This window comes from Rhinichthys klamathensis, unplaced genomic scaffold, assembly GCF_029890125.1.
Source record: "Rhinichthys klamathensis goyatoka isolate OS25496 unplaced genomic scaffold, OSU_Roscu_1.1 h1tg000011l_1, whole genome shotgun sequence".
NCBI classification, from domain to species: Eukaryota; Metazoa; Chordata; class Actinopteri; order Cypriniformes; family Leuciscidae; genus Rhinichthys; species Rhinichthys klamathensis.
In genome coordinates this window covers 18,024,188-18,046,033 of record NW_026606564.1, presented here as the reverse complement: position 1 = coordinate 18,046,033, position 21,846 = coordinate 18,024,188, and the positions used below count along the sequence as shown (strand labels likewise).

Below are 21,846 nucleotides of genomic sequence, written 5' to 3'. Positions count from 1 at the left end.
ATTTTGGGCGGTGATTTTAATACAGTTATGGATAAACAATTAGACAGATGCCCACCAAAGCTAACTCCAAATTCAAAAAAAACTAATTGACTTTACAAAAAGGCTGGATCTCATTGATATATACACTGTAAAAAAAAAAAGTTAATTAACAGGTAACGCCCTGTATTTTTTTACAGAATTTTGCCGTTTTTTCATTATACAGTGAATACCTGTTAATTTACAGATTTTTGCTGTAATTTAAAGGTCCACTATTATATTTACAGGTAATTGTTTGTGTTTTGGTTTTACATCAATTTTACCGTTTTTTTAAGGAAATTTTCTGTATTTTTACAGGGTTATGTGTAATTTTACATTAAATATTCAGTAATATTTTACAGATTATTTCTGTGAAATTAGAAAACAAAGAAAAGAAGGTATAACTGCAGAAATCAGCAGTCATTTAACATGTTGTCCTTGAAGATCATTAAGCAAGTGGATGTCAAAGTGAGTTTTAAGGTTAAATAATTGTATTTGTATACAGTAGGTATACAAACAGTCTTTTAAATGTTGTCTTGCAAATATAAAATCTTTATAGTCGTAAGCAATAAAGTCTTGCAAATCTTTCAGACCGTATTTTAATCTTGTCTGGCAAATGTGCTCATTTTGAAAATCATTTGTATTATTCTTCCCTAATTTCATGTTATGTGTTTTATAAATATTTTTCCAAATCTGCGTTGCTGCACACATTGCGTGGCTTTGTGTGCGTGCGACTGTGTGTGTGTGCTCCCGCGAAAACGCGCAATGACGCAGATTCAAATTATCCGCCAATACTTTTCCGAATCCGATGCTTAGTCCCGCCCACCACAACGGTTAGCTGTTTGGACCTGTGTCAACTTAGGGCAAGCGGGAGATTTGAATTTAGTCTACGGTTGTGAAGTGGATTGTTTGCGATCACAGTGGTTCAAAGATATAATCGTATTCGTCAGGAGCAGCCGTAAGCAGGAGCACTGAACACATGAGTTATGTTAACGTTACAGTCCGGGTGTCAGTCAGTCCGTTCGGAAATAACGCGCCCTTTTTCAGTGAGCCTGGATCGTCACAGCGGACATCATCATGCCAAGCAACCGATCACCGGCTGAGGTAAGAGTCTCATACTATAATATGTAAACGATATTTTATATTACATTTGTGTAAAATTGACAGTTTCCAAGGTAACGTTAGCATTAATGTTCAGTCATAACTGTTGCCGAGAGCTGGAGGGCAAAACACTGCAGCATGCCTTTCAATTTGCCATCTGTTTTAAGAAAGATCAGTTGAACATCTCTAAAGGCCTAAAACAAGCTTTAGTAGACTTGTTATGCATTTCAAAGTCCGTCCAATTTTGTATTAAATCTTCATTATGATAACTTCATAATCAATCAATCAATCAGTCAATCAATCTCTTAAACGGCGGGACATTTTGAAACACTGTCTGGAAGCTGAAAACTCTTCTCTTAAAAAACATCCTTGATTTTATTATAGTAAAATTGTAGTAACCACGTTTTTGGCAGATTTATTACCAATTTAATAACCACAGTTATACTAAAAATGGACCTACCTTTTTTGTTTTTGTTTTCTTAGTAACGTTAGTTAAACCATGGCTAATTTTGAAATGGTTAACGTGACTAAGTTAACTCTATCAAGAATGTTAAGAAATCTAATTCAGTTCTGTAACGTTACTTGTTAATAATACAGCGAAGACTAGAGTATGAATATAACATAATGAACCCCTATGTGTAGCTGATGCAGCTAGGTCACGGTAAATCATAATCATTTTTAATTTATATGTAGCTAAAAAAAATCAGCTCAAAACATACTGGTAACCTAACCTTTCCTGCTAAGCTTCCAGATCATAGTCAGTTGAGTTTTTGCACTGTCCCAATGCAACACATTCTGACATGTGTAAATGTAATACTGAGTTTTAAAATAACTTGTTTTTTTTGTGATTTCAGGTCCTGTGGAAAGCAGATGATCATGGCAAACAAGGTATGGGAAGAATTAACTTTAAAATAATAGTAATGACGAGTCTTCTGATTTCATGTGATTGCACTAAAAGTGTGCACAAGTTTTGGTTTTGCTACAGTAAGACCACGATTGTGTTAGATTCCACCCATCTATTGTTTTTTTGTTTAGTTTTTTTGTAACTAGGCCCTGTCGTTTAGATTTAGAAACATGGCTTTTCCTATCACTGCTATCTTAATGACACACATCTCTACCTTTCATTCCAGCCAGATGATCTGACGGTTGCTGCTCGCATCTCGGCCTAGCTGATGGAACATTCTTGCTGGATGAATGACCTTCACCTTCAACTCAACCTTGCCAGGACATAACTGCTTATGGTTTCAGCCAAACCATACTTGCTGTGATCCTGCTGATTTTCCTTACACCATTAGGAGGATCAGGCCCTTCCTATTGGAGCTCCACAACTCCTGGTCTAAGCTCTTGCTCTATCCAGACTGGATATTGTAATTCTCTCTGGACAGGCCTTCCAGCATCAGTCAAACCTCTGCAACTGATCCAGATGCTGCAGCAAGAGTGCTCTTTAAAGGTTGCCCTATACACAAACTTTAGATCTATGTGTTTTCCAGAAGCTTGTGTTCTGCAAATGAACGGCGCCTTGTGGTGCCATCATCCCAAAGAGACACAAAAACACTTTCTTCAATGACCTTTACCTGGACTGTTTCCAGCTGGTGGAATGACCGGCGCAACTCAACACATTTTCAAGAAACTGCTAAAGATCCACCCTTTTCATAAACACTTGCCCCAATAATACTAAATCTTTGTTTAAAAAACAAAAAACACTTGCTATGTGTACTGTGCTAGACTAACTGGGACTTGTCTCTGCACTTGTTGCTTCTATCGTTATCTTAATTGGTAAATCACTTTGGATTATATGTAATTGTAAATGTTTAAAAAAAAAAAGTTATATTAGACTATAAAGGTATACAGCAATTGCCTTTTAATGTGGATAATTTTACATGTTCTAAATTATATACTAAGCTTCTATTTCCAATTAATCACTTATCTTGATGTTCAGTGTTTGTTCAGTTACTAATACTGTAAATGTGCAGGTATTCTGTACTCATACATTTAGTTAATTAACAGAAAGGGTCTGTAAATTTGCTATTATTAAGTACTTAAATAGAGATTGGTCAAAGTTGTGAAATTGGATCTGTACAAATAAAAAATAAAACTAAATTTACAAACATTTGTATTTTAATTTATGCATTTTTATACATCATTTCATTGTTATTTAACACAGAAAAACTATATATTAAAAGATAATTACTGTAGATAGACAGCATTATTATATAAAATAACTTTATAAAACCCTAAATTTACAGTTTAATCTGAAAGTTAAATGTCTTTTTTATGTAATTTGACATCATTTATCCGTTTTTCCAGAGTTTAATAAGCCATTATTAACAGTAATATACTGTAATTTAATCAATTTTGACTGTAAAGTAAATTCTGTATTTTTACGGTTTTTCCCTGTAATTTTGTGAAACAGTTATTTGCTGTAATTTAACGGAAACCGTCTGGAAACTTTGCTGCCAGAGATTTGCCGTTTTTTTACGGGATTTTTTTTTACAGTGTAGAGAGAAAAACATACATTGTTGAAAACCTACACTTGGAGCAATAGAAAGCACACGCTGCAGTCCAGGAGAGATTTCTGGCTGATCTCGGCTGATTTAGACCCTCCATTGAGTCATACACTGTTTCTCCTGCGGTTCTGACGGGCCATAAGGCCATTTCTTTAGCTATTCAGCTCAGCAAGGAACCAAGAGGGAGATTCTCTAGCGGTTACTGGAGATTAAATAATTCTCTACTATCTCATGACGAGCTAAACATGAAAATAGATCTCCTGATCTCAGAACAGTGGGAGGCGGCTTGAAAAGGGACTCATTTTGGGACATCGTGGGAACTTCTCAAATATAAAATTAGAGGCGTCTGCTCGGGTTATGGCAAGATATTAGCGCACAAGAAGAAAAGTGTAACATACACGCTAATCAACAATATTAACAAACTTGCTGAAAAAGACCATTTGAGCCAAGAAGATAATAATGCCTTATTAGACTTACAAAACCAACTAGACATTTTATATGAGAACAAAGCAAAAGGAGCTTTTATAAGGTCACGTAGGAATTGGATGGAACAGGGTGAGAAAAACAGCAGATATTTCTTTAACATGGAAAAAAGAAGAAATGAAATCAATTCTATAAGAAAACTTGACATTGGGGAAAATGTTAGCGAGGACAGTAAAGAAATATCAAACTATATGAGTGCTTTTTATGAAAAACTTACTCAAAAGATATTAATCTCAAAGATCCAAAGTCCAATCTTTAGCTTGATTAACTCAGCTAACTGTGTGGATGCAGAATATAATCAAATCTGCTGTCAGGACATAACTCTTGAGGAGATTATTTGGGGAATAACTCAATTAAACAACAATAAATCCCCAGGCTGTGATGGTCTGAGCTCTAAGATGTATAAATGTTTCTCTGAGTCGCTGGTAAATTTCTTCTGGCTGTCTTCAGAGAATCTCTTGACAGAGGAGCTTCCTCCTTCTCTGAGGCGTCACAACACTTATTCCAAAACCTCAGACACACTCGCTATTCATTGACAATTGGCGACCCATTACATTGCTAAATAATTACTGTAAGATTCTAGCATCTATCTTAGCAAAACGTCTCAAATCTAAATTATACACTTTAATTGATGAATGCCAATCTGGTTTCATGAAAGATCGTCACATAGCCAATAACATTAGCTTAGTTTTGGATCTGATTGAATACAAAGACTTTCTAAATGATGAACAACACCTTGATTTATTCTTAGACTTTCAAAAAGCCTTTGACACACTGTCAGCCAAAAGTTTATTATTGACACCTTAAACTTTTTTTAATTTTGGTAAGAATTGTATTAATGCTGTATAAACTCTGTACATGGAGGAAACAGTTGTGTTAGATTGGCTAATGGAAGCTCACCTAGATTTCACACACACAAAGGTCTCCGCCAAGACTGCCCCACCTCGCCTCTTCTATTGGTGATTGTAGCTCAAATTCTCTGTCATTTAATTCACAAGAGTTCATTCAAAGGAATTACATTAAATGAAAGAGAAATACAAATCTGACAGCTGGCTGATGACCAGGGGCGTAATTTGTGGGGGGGATGGGGGGGATATAACCCCCCCAATATTTAAATCTATGCATTATGACCCCCCCATTATTTATACCATGATCACAATATCAGGAGGCATACCCAAACTTCAACCCCCCCCCCCCAATGTTCAAACCAAATCTACGCCCTTGCTGATGACACAACCCTGTTTCTAAAAAATGAATCCCAAATAGGAGTTGCACTAAATGTTGTAAACCAATTTTCTGAAAGCTCAGGCTTGAATCTAAATCTTTCCAAATGTGAGCTGTTTTCTGTTAAAAATAAGCATTCGGGTCAAATATGTGGCAAAAATATAAAAAAATTAGTAACTTATCTTGGAATAAAAATCAGTCCTAATCAAAAGTTGATGACAGAGAGTAATATCTCTTTACTACACGATTCTATTCATAAAAAGTTTGACTCTTGGCTTGCAAGAGATATATCTACGTATGGCAGGTTCTTCTTTCTAAAGCAGAAGGTCTCTCACGAGCAGCATATTTATTTACATCAATAGAAATTCATAAGTTACAATATGCCAATCTAGACAAACTATTATATAACTTTATATGGAGGAAGAAGCCCCATAAAATCAGGAAAAACATCTTGACTAATAAAATTGAGGAGGGGGGTTTATCGGTAACTGACTTCTCACTTTTCAATGAGATATTAAAAATCAACTGGATTAAAATATTTTTGAAATAATCCAAACAGTTTCTGGAACATTGTTCCAAACTTTATCTTTGAAAAACTTGGTAAAATCCTGTTCTTGCTTCAGTGCCGATCCTCCATCAACAGACTGCCAGTCAAACGCTCAGACTTCCTTAAACACGCTCGAACTTGTTGGGCACTTTTGTACAAACACAATTTCTCCCCTCACAAATGTTTAATCTGGAACAACATGAACATCATACATAGAAACAAGACTCTCTTTATAGAAAACTGGTTTAAACATGATATTCTACTGGTATCCCAATTATTAAATAACTCAAATCAAATTTTAACTTGTGATGAACTCACCCATAAATTTAATTTCCATCCTGCAAGAAAAGAGTTTGATATTGTAACCAGAGCTAAACCCCATGGGATCATCACCCGACTTAGAGATGTGACAGATTTGGATCAAATTAATGTATTTTTCTCCAGCAGTGTTTCAATAAATAGTCTATCTTTTCTAGGCAAAAAAGTCAACAACAAAGTAATAAAAAACCTTTTATGTGCAAAATCTATCTCTGCCTCCAGGTACTAATGGTCCCCGTTGTATGGAAATATTAATGGGAATAGAGCATGGAGTAACACACATACATTTTTAATTACAAACAAAGTAAAAGAAATATCATTTAAAATTCTTCACCACTATTACCCCTGTAACAAGATTATTTGGAAATGTATCCCGACTGTAGAAGAGAAATGCAGCTTTTGCTCTCTGGAAACAGAAACGTTAGAGCATTTATTCTACAGCTGTTCACATGCTCTTCTCTGTGGAATGATATACAATGCTTTATTAATGGACACTTTGGCTCAAACTTACATTTATCTAGTTTTGACATCTTCTTTTACTTTTCTGACTCAAACTCCTCTCTACAATATATAGTCAACTTAATAATTTTGCTTGGAAAATTCTTTATTCATAAATCGAAATTTATGAAGAACAAACTTCTTTTCAATGTTTTTAAACTTGACTTAAATTATATAGACTGTTGTAGCAACATTGAGAATGGACCAAACACAATTGAAGCGTTCGTACATAATCAAACACAAGGGGCTGCATATTCCAAATTATCTCTGAGGCTATGAGCCAAGAAGACCTTTTGTTGCTTAACTAAAGGAAGGACGTTGTCAATGTTTTATAATTTGGCAAGAACAGATCTGTTCAGAAATGGTGAAACAAGAGGCCCTAACAAGGAGTCACCTGACCCCTGCGACTAAACAGACTGAACCATTCAGCGTCCCGAGCTAGTTTTCCCCTCATCAATTATATCCTTAAGGCTGAAAAAGTGGACTTGCATACAAAATACCCTTTGTCTTGAAGACAGCCATTTGCGAAACTAAACCCTCACGTGGTACACACCACGGATGCACAAATGCTGACCATAAGGATACCCACACACACACACACACACATAAGGACTTTCCTCCAATTCTCCAATACCAATAAAACTCATCCCAGAACAATTCTTGACTGACCCAGAATCAAAATCGTGTAACATAACAAATATATATTGTGTTTACAACCCCTGTATGTGTCTATTCTGCTTAGATCACATCTAAGTCATGTAATTGTTTTAAATATTAGAGATACTGGAATGAAAGTGTCGTGTTTCCTATCATTATGCTCGTATGTGTTTAATTCAAAAGATGGCTTGATTGAAATCTGTGTAAAAATGTTTATGTTCTTAAAATGGAAATTATGTCTAAACTGAATCCTATGTTCAAGCTGATGAGTAAGCAGACCACAGAGAGCACATGATTCGCGATGAGAGAAGGGGGGGGGATAGAATAGACCCCCTTTTCAAATAACCATATAGTATCTTATTGTCCGAATTCCAAATTCCTCCAGGAGGCGGGACAAACATTTTGAGTTTAAAATCTTAGACCCGAACACAGAAACTCGCTCTCTGAACGCTCTCTGAAAAAGCTCTGGTGACTCGCTCTGGTGAGGCTCTTGTGATGCGCTCTTGCTCTCTGGTGATGCTCTTGTGATCCGCTCTTGCCTCTGCTCTTGCGATGCTCTCTTTCGGGAGAACAAGCCGGGTGGAGCCGACGATGGTTATAGTAACCATGTAGACGCAGAGACAAATGACCCAAATCAAGATATGGGTTAAAACAGATTTAATTGAAGCCATCTCGTCTCACTTTTCTTTCTTTTCTTAGTTTCTTTCTTTTCCGTTAAAAGTCTCGGTTCTAAGTTAAGTGTTGCTGCAAAGTTTCGTTTTAACGTTTCAACTGCAAAACCAGCTTTCAACTTCAAAGACTTTCATTCATCCGCGCCAACACACCACGTGACTGGCTGTCCAAAGTCTATCCAGGCACACGAGAAGATCAGCCAAGCAACGGACCGGGGAACCCCCTTCACGACAAAAGGGAACCCCAAAGCAAGGACAAGCAAGTACCTCCAGACTTTTAGCTCAACTTGCAGGTGCATTTTAATATCAAATTGAATTACCCGCCTAAGAAACGATAAAAGGGTGAAATTAATTATTGATGGTTCGTTCAGGTCATATCTTTTAAGTGCATATAGAAACTTGGGATCTCACCATCTAACTCCTAAAACTCATTCTTCCTCACTCTCTGTCTTTCTTCAACTTGTATGAATGCGTGTGCGTGTGTTTGTGTTATATTAGTTTTATGTGTGTTAGTCATAGGCTTATAATCAATAAAGTATTGTTTGTATTTGAAAAGAGAAGCATTACTTGTGTTATGTGCTTACAGATTTATTGTCTTGAACTTCGATCTAAGTTACCTATGCTTTGACCCTTGATTTATTTCTTAATTTAGCTGTTAGCTGGGAATTAGTCTTTCTTGGCCAAGAAGATATTATATTTCCTAGAATTAATAATTGTTTATGCTTTCCGTTCATTGTATGAACTGATAAACTGATCAAATTATTGATTTTGCTACAGTAAATTCTGAAAATAATTCAATTATTAATTATTGATCATAATCCGTTATGAATAATAATTAATTATATTTATACGTGCGTATAAACGCTACATTATTTATGGTGGAGAAAAATGCGGGAAGTTTAACCTAAATTGTAAGCATATACCAAGTAATTTATCTTTTCATATTGTGCGGATGAGAGATCCGAACCTCCGAAAGTCTGTGTGTGACGTATGGAGAGCGCGCAGCGCGCGCCCTGTTTGAATGAATCTGCTGCTTGAGAGACGCACCCCAGAAAGAGCTGTTAATCTGTCTGCCTCCATATATGTTATTTTTTCAACTGCAGTAAAATAACCCAAGATATAAAATATCACACAACAATAAGGTGAGAATTGAGCGTGTTCCTCAATTTCTGAAATACCTTGATTATAGCTTACTGACGTCTGCGTGTTCCAGCGTCTGTCAAAGCTATACATGTGTGTGTAGGCCTATCAGCCAGAGAGCTTAACAAAATTATACTGCAGTAATTAAAATAACTATATAAGAACGATTATTCTCCTCACAGAGCGATGAGCGTGTTCCTCATCTAACGTTATATATATTTTTATCCGATTTACAGTGCGTGTTCCACTGCGACCCGTGATAAACATAGAAGCAGTTATATTTATCTGATTGTCAATGCGTGTCCCACTGCAATCCTAGTAATAAACAGCTGTTTGTCTATGTTTGCTTGTATGTTTGTGCCTGTTCAATGAATTCTCGGGTAAACACTGCGTGTGTCCGAGTGTAGTTGAATAAGAGTTATTTTTATTGTGTTCAAGTAAAGCTTGACGTTGAAACTAACCAACAGTGAAGAACCCTGTTGTTCGTGTGCTCAGATAAACTTGCACAGAGACGATCCGCCGAGGTCGTCATCGTTCCATCTATTATAACGCAAAGCTGTCGCTTGCTTAAAGTTAATATCACTCCTAATAAATTGAGTGAAGCCCCACATCGTAAAACCAGCTAAAACTACGAGTGGTGTATTTTTGTACAGTTTGAAATGCGCCGACATTTCCCGTAATATGATCGACTGTTACTGTACATGCATATTCTATAAACATTGTTGAAATGCGCCGATCATTTCATGTAACAAACTGTTGCAATTCACATGGTTGCCCACTAGAGTTTGTTTGGTCGCCATAGTTACGATCGTGACACGGAAGTCTTAACCAACGCTTCCGGGGGAACTCTGACCTCTCGCATGATCAGAGCCACAGTGTAAACAAACCCTTTTGGTGGCTAAGCTAGCTAGCCCTTTGCCAAGCTAACCAAAGCAGTTGTTTACAGTGAGGCCTATATGCTAACGCCTTTAGCATTATTTACGGTTATCAGTAGTATTAACCTCAATGGTTAAATAGTGTCTGTTTGAACAACGTTAAAGTGATTTAACCATTTAAACACCTTGACTTTCCACCTGTTGGTCTTTTCTTCTTTCTTATTTACCTTTCCCATATCTCACTTAACCCATATTTTCCTTGAAAAGGAAGTCGTTTGCAATTATTAATTCCTTTACCTGCATTTTACTTGCAAAAGAAAATACTGGTTTATGATTATTAATTGTCAAATTCGAATTTGATTTTTTTAAGGGAATTATTAAATTAAAATTAAAATTCTATTTTTCTTAACAGGTAATTTCTAATGATTTCTCGATTTATTTTTAATAAATCTAATTTCATAATTTCTAAATTTTTCTTTTAGATCTAATCACTTCAGGCGGTTAAGTCTTAAACTTTGAAAGTTAAGAACTTATTCCACCAACATTTTCCCTATTACAAAATATTGTTAGACTCATACTTGCTTCTTATTGTTATTGCGTTGTATCCTCCTTTTCTCATTTATTTCAGTTGTGGTTATAAACTTAACCATTCTATTTTACTTATTCATTTACCCCTTTATTTAATTTCCCTTTCTTATTTTGTCCACTATCATTATTACTTTCTTTCATCTTCATTACCTCTTCCTTTTTGCTTGGAAGTGACACACCTGAGCCTCAATAGGAGACATTGGTATCTCACTACGAGCTTCAAATAAATCAGAGATAACCCTCTCTTACAAAGTTTTATTTGTGAATGTTTAGTTGTTTGGCAACTGTCAATTCTATACTCGTAGTTCGACAAAGGCTCCAGCCATTTGTGGATCCAATCTCCTTCCCTCCTTTCCCTTCTCACATCTTTCCTGTGCTGTCCTGCTTTATTCCATCCCATTCTTCGCACTTGTAGGGAACACACCTGAGAGAACCATCAATCGATTCAAAAGAAAGAGAAAGACAATCTTTCCAAAGAAATCATTAGGTATTTGATTTTTAATCAAACCCTCTCTGTTCTCCTCACTCTCCCTGCATCTGTGTACGCAATTTACAATTTGACATCTCATCCAAGATCAATTAACAGAGACAAGTGTTGAGCAACCGTCGCCTTCAAAGCATCCCTGCTGTAAGCGGCCCAACTGACGGTGTGTGGTGTCAATCCTGTCAAACTCAGAAAAGAGGTATCAGCATTATTATTGTATTATTTTTCGTTGTAAACGTAAACAATAATATTGTTTAACTTTCTGGAAACAGATTCTCTTTAATAGGAAGCATTTACAAGAAAAATAATATCTCTCCTAGTTGAGAATTTTCTTTCTTGTTTTTCTTTTTTTTAATTGGTTTTTAACCTCTTTCTCTCTTTTTCCCTTACTCAGTTGAGTGACGTAGTCCTCACATCACGAGCTGAAACCAGCTTTTCATTGATAGAAAATATTTATAAAAAATATTTCTCCCATTGAAAAAAAAAAACCCTTTACAAATTGAGATTTGTTTTAACCCTTTTCTCTCTCTTTCCCTCACTCAGTTGAGTGACGAAGTTTCCCCATCACTAGCCTACCTGTCTACACTGAGACCAACACGTAGACATTACAACATTTCACTATTAGTGTATCGTCACTGAAACGACACTTAGCTGTTCAACCACATATAGGCTTACATTCCACACAGGTCTGTGTCAGTCTCTTCACCCCAGCGTACCAACATGTCGTGGACGACGAACCCCAGTGCCCAAAGGGACGACGTGGACGCCTGGCTCAGAGGCATTACAGACTGCCTCACACCAAAGACAATTGAACTGTTATTATTTTTAATAATAATCATAATTCTGAGAAGATTCCTGACACGTGATTCAAGCCAGAACCACAACCACGTGGAACTAACCAAAATAACCTGTTCCTTAAGCAATGCCTTCACAGCCCAGCTGAAACTAAGCGACAAGCACATCACCCACCTCCAAGAGGAGCTGACACGTGCACAGAGCCGCATAGACAAGCTGGAAGTGAAAGTCCAGGACAACTTCAAGTGTCAGACCACTGAGTTCCTAAGAGAGCTGATGCACACTCAACACTGCACAGACCAGCTCAAAGCAAAAGCTCAAGACAAACTCAAAGTGCCTGACGAAGCGGAGCCAGAAACAAAGAAACAACTTGATAAGCTCCAAGAAGCCCTTGCAGTCACTGAACGTGACAAACTAGAATTAAAGACTGTCCAAAAGCACCTGGTAAACCAACTCCAGTCTGCTGAACATCAGCTAGAGAAAGCCAAAGCTGACATTAAAGATAAGAACTCTGAAATTAATGCTCTGAAAGACCACCTGGAATGGTGCAGCGCTGAAATGGACCATCTGACCCAACAGCGAGATGACGCCAACGACGAGCTCTACGCGGTCAGAGATGAACTACAGCACATTTTCCAACAGAAACCAGAGCCAAGAAGGGAGAGACCTCCCTCAGCATCACCCCTGCTGAGCAGAACAGAGTCCTTCATCCAAGAACTGCCATACAGTGAAAGAAGTGAATGGCCACAACCAAAAATGTCACAGGCCTTCACCCCAGAACTCTTCCCTGCTAACCAACGAAGAGAGCTCACCCAGGCAGACTCCAAAGCTGCACAGGGGATGACCTTTAAAGATCTCAACCAGCTGGTGAAGAATATCACTCAGTTCAACCCGAACTCCACAGAGGGTCCCGACATCCAGACCTACATCAGAGATATCAACTTCCACCTAGAGGTGAGACCACATATGACTGACAGAGACAGATTCTACCTCCTCAGATCTACATCCAGTCCAGAGGTACGAAGCTTCCTAGACAGACAACCTGCTCATGTCAAGTCAAACTACCAGCTGCTATGTGAGACACTGATTAAAGAATTCACAGGCCCAGAGTCGGAACATGGTGTGTTAATCGCTATGGAAACCAAACAAGGTCGACAAGAGACTCCCCAAGCCTACTACCACCGCTTTCGACAAGCCTACTTAGGTGCACATAGCAAACCTGAACTTGAAGAGGATGTGAACTTCAAAACCCTCTTCCTGAGAAACCTGCACCCCGGATTGAGTCATCATCTTGGTATCATGGCCTGCCCAGGCACAATGACAATTCAACAGCTACGTGACCTGACACACAAGGCCTACATCAAACAAAAGATGAACTCAAAGAAAGGTTTGAAAACATCCACAGTGTCAAACTCCATCAGCCAAGACACAAGCCTTGCACTGGAAGACACCCAGTGGCATGACAATACCACAGTCCTTCGTAAGGAGCACAGAGAACGTGACTCCCATGTCGCTGACACCTACTACACTAACCGCATGGAAATGCCATGGGACCAGCCACGCTTCTCAAGTAACCCACAAGAAGGAAACCACTGGAAACCTAACTGGACATCCAAAAGCCATCAACCAAGGCATCCAAAAGCACTCCATGTGGGTACTCAACAACGAAACCCACCTTGGCACCACTCAGTTAAACACAGCACTGAGTATGCCCAAGAACCAGACAGTTTACCCTCAGAAGACATGGAGCAACTAATGAGGCAACTGAAAGTGTTCATCGGAAATGAGGTAAACATGGATGACGAACAGGATGGCGATGGAACGGAAGACCACCGTTTCATCTGATACACCTTCATAATGAACATGAAGACCACTTGTTCTACAACAACACAGAACAAAGTGGCCTCTCACAGTCAACCACTGACAAACATCCAGAGGTACCAGAAAACACCATCCTGGCTACCCGTCACTCATAAAGAAACCCCCAAACGAGCTCCAAACTCAAGAACCACGTGTGTGCTACAGCAACAACAGTATGCACAGAAGGTCAGAAAGTCTGTCACAACCAGAAGGCATCATCGGAGGAATGCAACAACGGAGACCAAGTTTCGCACTACATCTTCACACATCCGTGCCAAACTACCTCGCAATGTCTGCCAGAGAACTTCCTGCCTTACTGGATTGACCCCCAGCAGCTCACAGAAGAGCCCTTTTCCAAGGCAAAGATGCAGCAAGCTCATCAAAGCTAAGCCATCAAGCAAAAGGGGGGAGCAAAACAGACTGAGACAGATCTGACCATACATACATACATACATGCACTACACGACACCCCTAACATACTCACTTACATACAGAAGTTAACCACCTCTACCGTGCAAAACATTCAACAAATATGTTTTCCCCAACAGGTAGAAACTAACTTCAGAAACTAGCTTAACAACTTAGCTACACTTACCATAGGAAACATGGTAACTACCCATCCAACAAGTACACCTGAGAACACCTCTCACTACATCATGATACCTGACACCTTAGCTGCGCAACCGTAGTTATAAATCATATCAGGAACATTCAACTGCTTTGTTTTGTTTTACTTCTTCCTTCCTTCCTTCCTTTCCTTCTTTTATTAGGTAAAATGCCTGTCCACCCCACAAGGGTCAAGGTCACAATAATAGGATTGACACACCACTCCTATATTTGTAAGTCACCTTAAAACGAATGTGAGCCAGAGAACTCCCTGCATCATTCGTATCACAAATTGAAAGGTAAATTGGTCTAAACCTAGAACAATTTAGAAGAGAATAAAACAAACAAATCAAATTTAGTCACAAAGTTGATCAATTACCGTACCAAAACAAACTAGAATAACGGTCCTAAAATTGAACTAAACTTTATTCAACGTGATAGACTATTTTGAGAGAGTGAACCTCTTTAGGCCTAGATAATCTAATGCCCTGCACCAGTAAAGTGACCAGTCATGGAGGTGTTGTCTTGTTGTTTGCTGTGTGTGTTTGCTTCCTCTACCCGTTTCTCCAGCGTTCAATGATGTCTTCTCCTCAACCCATCATCGACCGAAGGGGGGATATGTAGCAACATTGAGAATGGACCAAACACAATTGAAGCGTTCGTACATAATCAAACACAAGGGGCTTCATATTCCAAATTATCCCTGAGGCTATGAGCCAAGAAGACCTTTTGTTGCTTAACTAAAGGAAGGACGTTGTCAATGTTTTATAATTTGGCAAGAACAGATCTGTTCAGAAATGGTGAAACAAGAGGCCCTAACAAGGAGTCACCTGACCCCTGCGACTAAACAGACTGAACCATTCAGCGTCCCGAGCTAGTTTTCCCCTCATCAATTATATCCTTAAGGCTGAAAAAGTGGACTTGCATACAAAATACCCTTTGTCTTGAAGACAGCCATTTGCGAAACTAAACCCTCACGTGGTACACACCACGGATGCACAAATGCTGACCATAAGGATACCCACACACACACACACACACATAAGGACTTTCCTCCAATTCTCCAATACCAATAAAACTCATCCCAGAACAATTCTTGACTGACCCAGAATCAAAATCGTGTAACATAACAAATATATATTGTGTTTACAACCCCTGTATGTGTCTATTCTGCTTAGATCACATCTAAGTCATGTAATTGTTTTAAATATTAGAGATACTGGAATGAAAGTGTCGTGTTTCCTATCATTATGCTCGTATGTGTTTAATTCAAAAGATGGCTTGATTGAAATCTGTGTAAAAATGTTTATGTTCTTAAAATGGAAATTATGTCTAAACTGAATCCTATGTTCAAGCTGATGAGTAAGCAGACCACAGAGAGCACATGATTCGCGATGAGAGAAGGGGGGGGGGATAGAATAGACCCCCTTTTCAAATAACCATATAGTATCTTATTGTCCGAATTCCAAATTCCTCCAGGAGGCGGGACAAACATTTTGAGTTTAAAATCTTAGACCCGAACACAGAAACTCGCTCTCTGAACGCTCTCTGAAAAAGCTCTGGTGACTCGCTCTGGTGAGGCTCTTGTGATGCGCTCTTGCTCTCTGGTGATGCTCTTGTGATCCGCTCTTGCCTCTGCTCTTGCGATGCTCTCTTTCGGGAGAACAAGCCGGGTGGAGCCGACGATGGTTATAGTAACCATGTAGACGCAGAGACAAATGACCCAAATCAAGATATGGGTTAAAACAGATTTAATTGAAGCCATCTCGTCTCACTTTTCTTTCTTTTCTTAGTTTCTTTCTTTTCCGTTAAAAGTCTCGGTTCTAAGTTAAGTGTTGCTGCAAAGTTTCGTTTTAACGTTTCAACTGCAAAACCAGCTTTCAACTTCAAAGACTTTCATTCATCCGCGCCAACACACCACGTGACTGGCTGTCCAAAGTCTATCCAGGCACACGAGAAGATCAGCCAAGCAACGGACCGGGGAACCCCCTTCACGACAAAAGGGAACCCCAAAGCAAGGACAAGCAAGTACCTCCAGACTTTTAGCTCAACTTGCAGGTGCATTTTAATATCAAATTGAATTACCCGCCTAAGAAACGATAAAAGGGTGAAATTAATTATTGATGGTTCGTTCAGGTCATATCTTTTAAGTGCATATAGAAACTTGGGATCTCACCATCTAACTCCTAAAACTCATTCTTCCTCACTCTCTGTCTTTCTTCAACTTGTATGAATGCGTGTGCGTGTGTTTGTGTTATATTAGTTTTATGTGTGTTAGTCACAGGCTTATAATCAATAAAGTATTGTTTGTATTTGAAAAGAGAAGCATTACTTGTGTTATGTGCTTACAGATTTATTGTCTTGAACTTCGATCTAAGTTACCTATGCTTTGACCCTTGATTTATTTCTTAATTTAGCTGTTAGCTGGGAATTAGTCTTTCTTGGCCAAGAAGATATTATATTTCCTAGAATTAATAATTGTTTATGCTTTCCGTTCATTGTATGAACTGATAAACTGATCAAATTATTGATTTTGCTACAGTAAATTCTGAAAATAATTCAATTATTAATTATTGATCATAATCCGTTATGAATAATAATTAATTATATTTATACGTGCGTATAAACGCTACACTGTATTTCTGGATTAGATGGTAAATCAGCATCAAAATGTATGCAATATTTATCTAATTTAACTTTATAATTAATTTAACTGATATTTACTGTCTGTTACTCTGGCTGTGTACTTTTATATTTTTTATACAGATTATTTGTTACTTATATGATATGTTTCTATATTCTTTCTATTGGCTGATGTATATTTATGTTTTTATTCTTTATGAAAGTGTGAACTGTAACTAAAGGAAAACGGTCTGCGTTTCAGAGAGGATCTTTGCAGGGCTGACAGAGATAGTAGAGTGAAGTTGTGGCCATTAGTCGACGAGGCACGGGAAGCAGGAACGCTTGCCTACTTTAGCTGGCCTTCGTGGAGAAAACAGAAATCTTTCCACCAGGCTGAACTCTGTTGTGATAAGGTATTCTGTTTACATGCTTGTTTAAAAAGCAAAACAAAAAACACACTTTTCCTTTTCATCACCGATCGTTTTTTCCTTTACCTCAAGTTCAATTTAATAATGGCACTCTTTTGCAAAAGGTCATCTTTGACTAGGACCATATTTTCATTATGTCAAGAGTCGATAGCTAATGTTCATATTCTGTCTGGTTATTCCTCTGAAACTACAGTTGATGTGGTGCTTTTTGTTCTCATCCCGTTTAGTAGTTGTCTCTGAGCTTCTGTTCTGAAAAAACTGTTCAAGTGAATTTTATTTTTGTTATTTTATTCTAATTTCCTTATTGATGTCTTTATCTTTAATTTCACTCAATGCCAGGGGACTTAGGAGCAGTTTAAAACGGAAAGCCATTTTTTTATTTGCAAAACAACGTAAAACAGATTTTAGTTTTATTCCAGAAACTCACAGCATCTCTGAGGATGAGCCTTTTTGGAAATCCCAGTGGGGAAATGACATCTTTTGTTCTTTTAGATGGGATTGAAAAGAGAATTGTTCATTGGTTAGCCAAATTCCCTAATGCACATATACTCTTGGGTGGTGACTTTAACCCTCTGCGGTCCAAGGTGTTTTTGGGGTCCTTGGCTACTAAAAAAAAAAGGCTACTAAAACTTTGAATGTATGCTCAATTTTTGGTGTTTTTGTATAATTTTTTTGACAAATTTTTTATGATTTCTTTATTTTATTATTATTATATGTTTTATGGGTACAATTGTTTCTAATTGATACTTCCTTTTTTTTCCCCTCTAAATTCAAATGTGATGTAATATCTATCAGTCCCTGTACCTCTGGCTCTTTTTTTTTTTTTTTTTTTTTGGCTTATGAATGTTCACTCCTGTATCTCGTAATTAAACGTTTAATAAAAAAAATGTAACTAAATGATTTTTGTATTACAAGTTCAATTTATTTTTTGGCAAATTGTAACAAATATGATCTGCAATAAAATAAATAAATAAATAAAATAAATCAAGAGTGTGGAAAACAGTCCTCATCCGGAATGCAGAATCCCTGACAACATCCAAAAGACCGCTGAAAACTCATCTCTTCCGCGAGCACTTAACCTCATAAAAAAAATAAAATAAAAAAAAATCATTCTTTCTCTTTCCTTTAATCTGGCTTATGCTACTCTGAGCAATGCCTGAACTTTGTATTTTAGCACTTCTGGCGTTGTCTTTGCCTCTTCACGATGACTCGCTTGCTTTAGTCCTCAGTTGTAAGTCGCTTTGGATAAAAGCTTCTGCTAAATGACTAAATGTAAATGTAAAACAGCGCCATCTTGTGGCAGGTCAAAGTTACAGCAGCCGTGTTTATGAGCAGCGCGCAGAGCCGTTGTTTTATCCTTTAAGCACAAATAAAAGCCTGACAACGCTAAATGTTCAGATTTCTGATAATAATTCACATATTAAAGTGCGGCAATAAATTAAATGTAATAATTATATTAATACTAATGATAAAAATACCAACAGAGTTGCGCTTGATGCAAGTAAATGTTGGTCTAATTATTTTATGGTTTGTAGGGAAAGGACCAGCGGGAGGAAATAATAATGACAAGACTGAGAGTAGATCATACAGGTCTGAATAGCACCTTGTTTTTATTGGGGAAAGGGAATAGTGAAAAATGAGAAAACTGTGGGATTAAAGAAAATGTTGAACATGTAATTTTGCATTGTATATTGTTTGCGTTGGAAAGACAGTTATTTCATGATTAGGTACAGGAGGCAGGACGAGAATGGAATCTGATGGGGTTATTGAACAGAAGGAGAAGGAAAGGGGATAAGAATCACCAGGAAGGCATTATTTACATTTCTTAAAGACACTGGGTTGGTGAACAGAATATGAGAGAGAGTTGAGAGATATGATGTACTCCAGTGCAGTAAGTGGCGTTATGCACTTTAAGTTGTTTGCAATCCACCATTAACTAAGAGAAGAAGAAGAAAGTAACAGCTGTTGACATCTGCACCTGTCACTCACTGACGGGATCTGATTTCATCTATGATCCAGAAAACATGTGTACATGAGAACGACGCGCGCGGGCTGACAACAAGCGTTACTGAGTTTACAATACTGATAAATTCTCTTCTTAGTGGACAAGACTGCAAGTAAGTTTAATACATTCTCCATTACAGTCATTTGTAATTATTAGGAACTTCATATTTTATATTAAGCGAGATTTAAATGTGAAGTTACAGAAGGCTGTTCTTCTGCTACTCCGAACAGAAGAAGAATCTGTCAGAAATTACAATCTTTTGAAGTAAAAACACAAAATGCCAAAGCCATTGAAAACAGAGTTTGCGAGTCCGTCATGCTGTGATCTCGACACACGGTCACGTGGTTCACGGAGCTCTCATTAGTTCCACACAACCAGCGCTGTCGATATGCATTTGAATGGCTTTAAGCAGGATACAGGTATTTGCAGATGTTTTTGGTAAACATTGCATTAAAGTGTGCATTGATTATTACGTCGAAGACATTTACAGTATCATTTTACTCTGGAGAGTGATGGAGAGGCAACATTAATGTTAATGTTTTTCTTGCATTTAAGGTATTCCTTAGGGGAGAGCAGGGGCGAAGGTGCCATTTTTCAGAAAAACATAATTTTAAAAGATGATGGTTTAGACATATATATTTTTGCTGTGGTCTGTCACCCAAGTGTGGTCTATCAATACCACGTCAGGTATTAAATGTAGAACAACTTCAGTATAATTTCACTTTGAACTTAACTGCTCATGTTACTTTCAACCCCGTCAGTTGGGACCAAAGTAACAACAATACAAGCTAGATTTTTTTGTGTTACTCTTGTTTTGTTTGTTGTTGTTTTTTTATAGCCTAAATATACCCGAGTATGACCTTGTGAAACATATTTTGGCCTTTATCTTTGCAAAAAATGGTTAATTTAAATGTTTTAATTTTAAATTTCAGTTTCATCAAATGTTTCAAAAGTAACCCAAAAGCTGCCGCCCTTCATCTGCATGCCATGCAGGCTAGAATTGTGAAAACATTATTGGATAATTCTTATAATTTACATTTCTCTGGGCAAGAATTTGCGGAGAATACACGGCATAATGAGCAGGCTGCGATGTCAAGATTGCAATGCTGGAGTGTGTGTGTGTGTGTGTGCGCGTGAGAGAGAGGCACCTCTCATTGTACCAAACCGTGATGTATGAACCGAACCGTGATTTCTGTGTACCGTTCCACCCCTAGTATTGTCGTCATACTATGAATTACGTTAAGCTAGGGTGACCAACAGCCCTGTTTTCCCAGGACATGTCCTGTTTTCACTTCCTGTCCTGGCTGTTTATTATAAAGTGATGATAACGGGTTTTCAAAAAACTGCTGGGAAAGATCAGCAAAATATAGATGGGCAAACAAGGAGGATGAGGAAGAAAAACAGGATAAAGAGGAAGAAAACTAAAGATCTAAATATATAATAAAACATGTTGAGTAACCTCTTGAGAAGCCTATCTGAATTTGTGTCTTGTAATATAACAATTTTCTATCCATACAGAGGAGGCATAGCCTACTTTAAATGTATTGAAATTAATAAGGCATCTTTGAGTAAACTTTGATTATCTGTTTGCTGGGCCGAGTGTCCTGGTTTTTGGTATTATGGTCACCCTACGTTAAGCTATGGTAAAAGTGGTACCGCCAGACCCGGAGATCGGCTGAATGGTTTCCTAAACGGTAAAAAACAATTGTTTTACTCGAGCGGAGGTGGAAAATGAGCTTAATTCCCAAAATGGTGTAATATCCCTGTAACGTTAGCTAGGCTTATCGTTAGCCGGAGCTCTGCCCTGACTTCATGATACAGTGCAGATACAAACTTCCGGGTTGGTTTTTGATAAGTATGCTAATTTTTGTTAAGTCACGCTCAGAAATGTGTCATTTGCATATTAAAATAACAAAGAAATCGAGCAGGGGGCACGTACGACCACAACCCCCCCCCCCCCCCCCCCCGTTTTACTCAATCAGTTATTTTAGGATCATTTGAAAGTAATGAAATCAACCACTGTAAACTTGTAATGATTAAATGACAAACGATTCAGCCATTAATAAAAATTGGGTAAATATGATTGTAAAATGATATTATTCTGTAATAGAGAATATATCAAATTGGGTTCAGTTTTCCAGCACAGTGTACATTTCTGTTCCCCAATGAATTCATATTTAGAGTCAGTTAAACTCATTAAACAATCAGAAATGATTAAGACCATTCGGTTATTTTACATGGCAATATATTTGTTTGTAACTCACTTTATTTGATAGATTGTTTTTGCTGTTGCTGTTGTTGATGATAACTCTTTATTCTTCATGATTGTCTTCAGTAAGATGTTGTTGATGTGTGTAAATGTTGTGATTTGCAGGTGATGCTGAAGGATTGAGTGTTTTCAGAAAGCAGTGCTGATCAGTTT

At 37.7% G+C, this 21,846-nt stretch overlaps 1 protein-coding gene and 1 long non-coding RNA gene across 3 annotated transcripts in view; both read left to right on the top strand.

Annotated features, from left to right (window-relative positions):
• The window catches only part of LOC130100528 (ribonuclease inhibitor-like), a 230,578-nt gene that overhangs the window by 117,959 nt on the left and 90,773 nt on the right, over window positions 1-21,846 (top strand). The window lies entirely within an intron of this gene.
• Window positions 965-2,372, top strand: LOC130100647 (uncharacterized). Its single transcript, XR_008808903.1, has 3 exons — window positions 965-1,119; window positions 1,971-2,004; window positions 2,247-2,372. It is a non-coding gene; the product is annotated as an uncharacterized LOC130100647 (long non-coding RNA).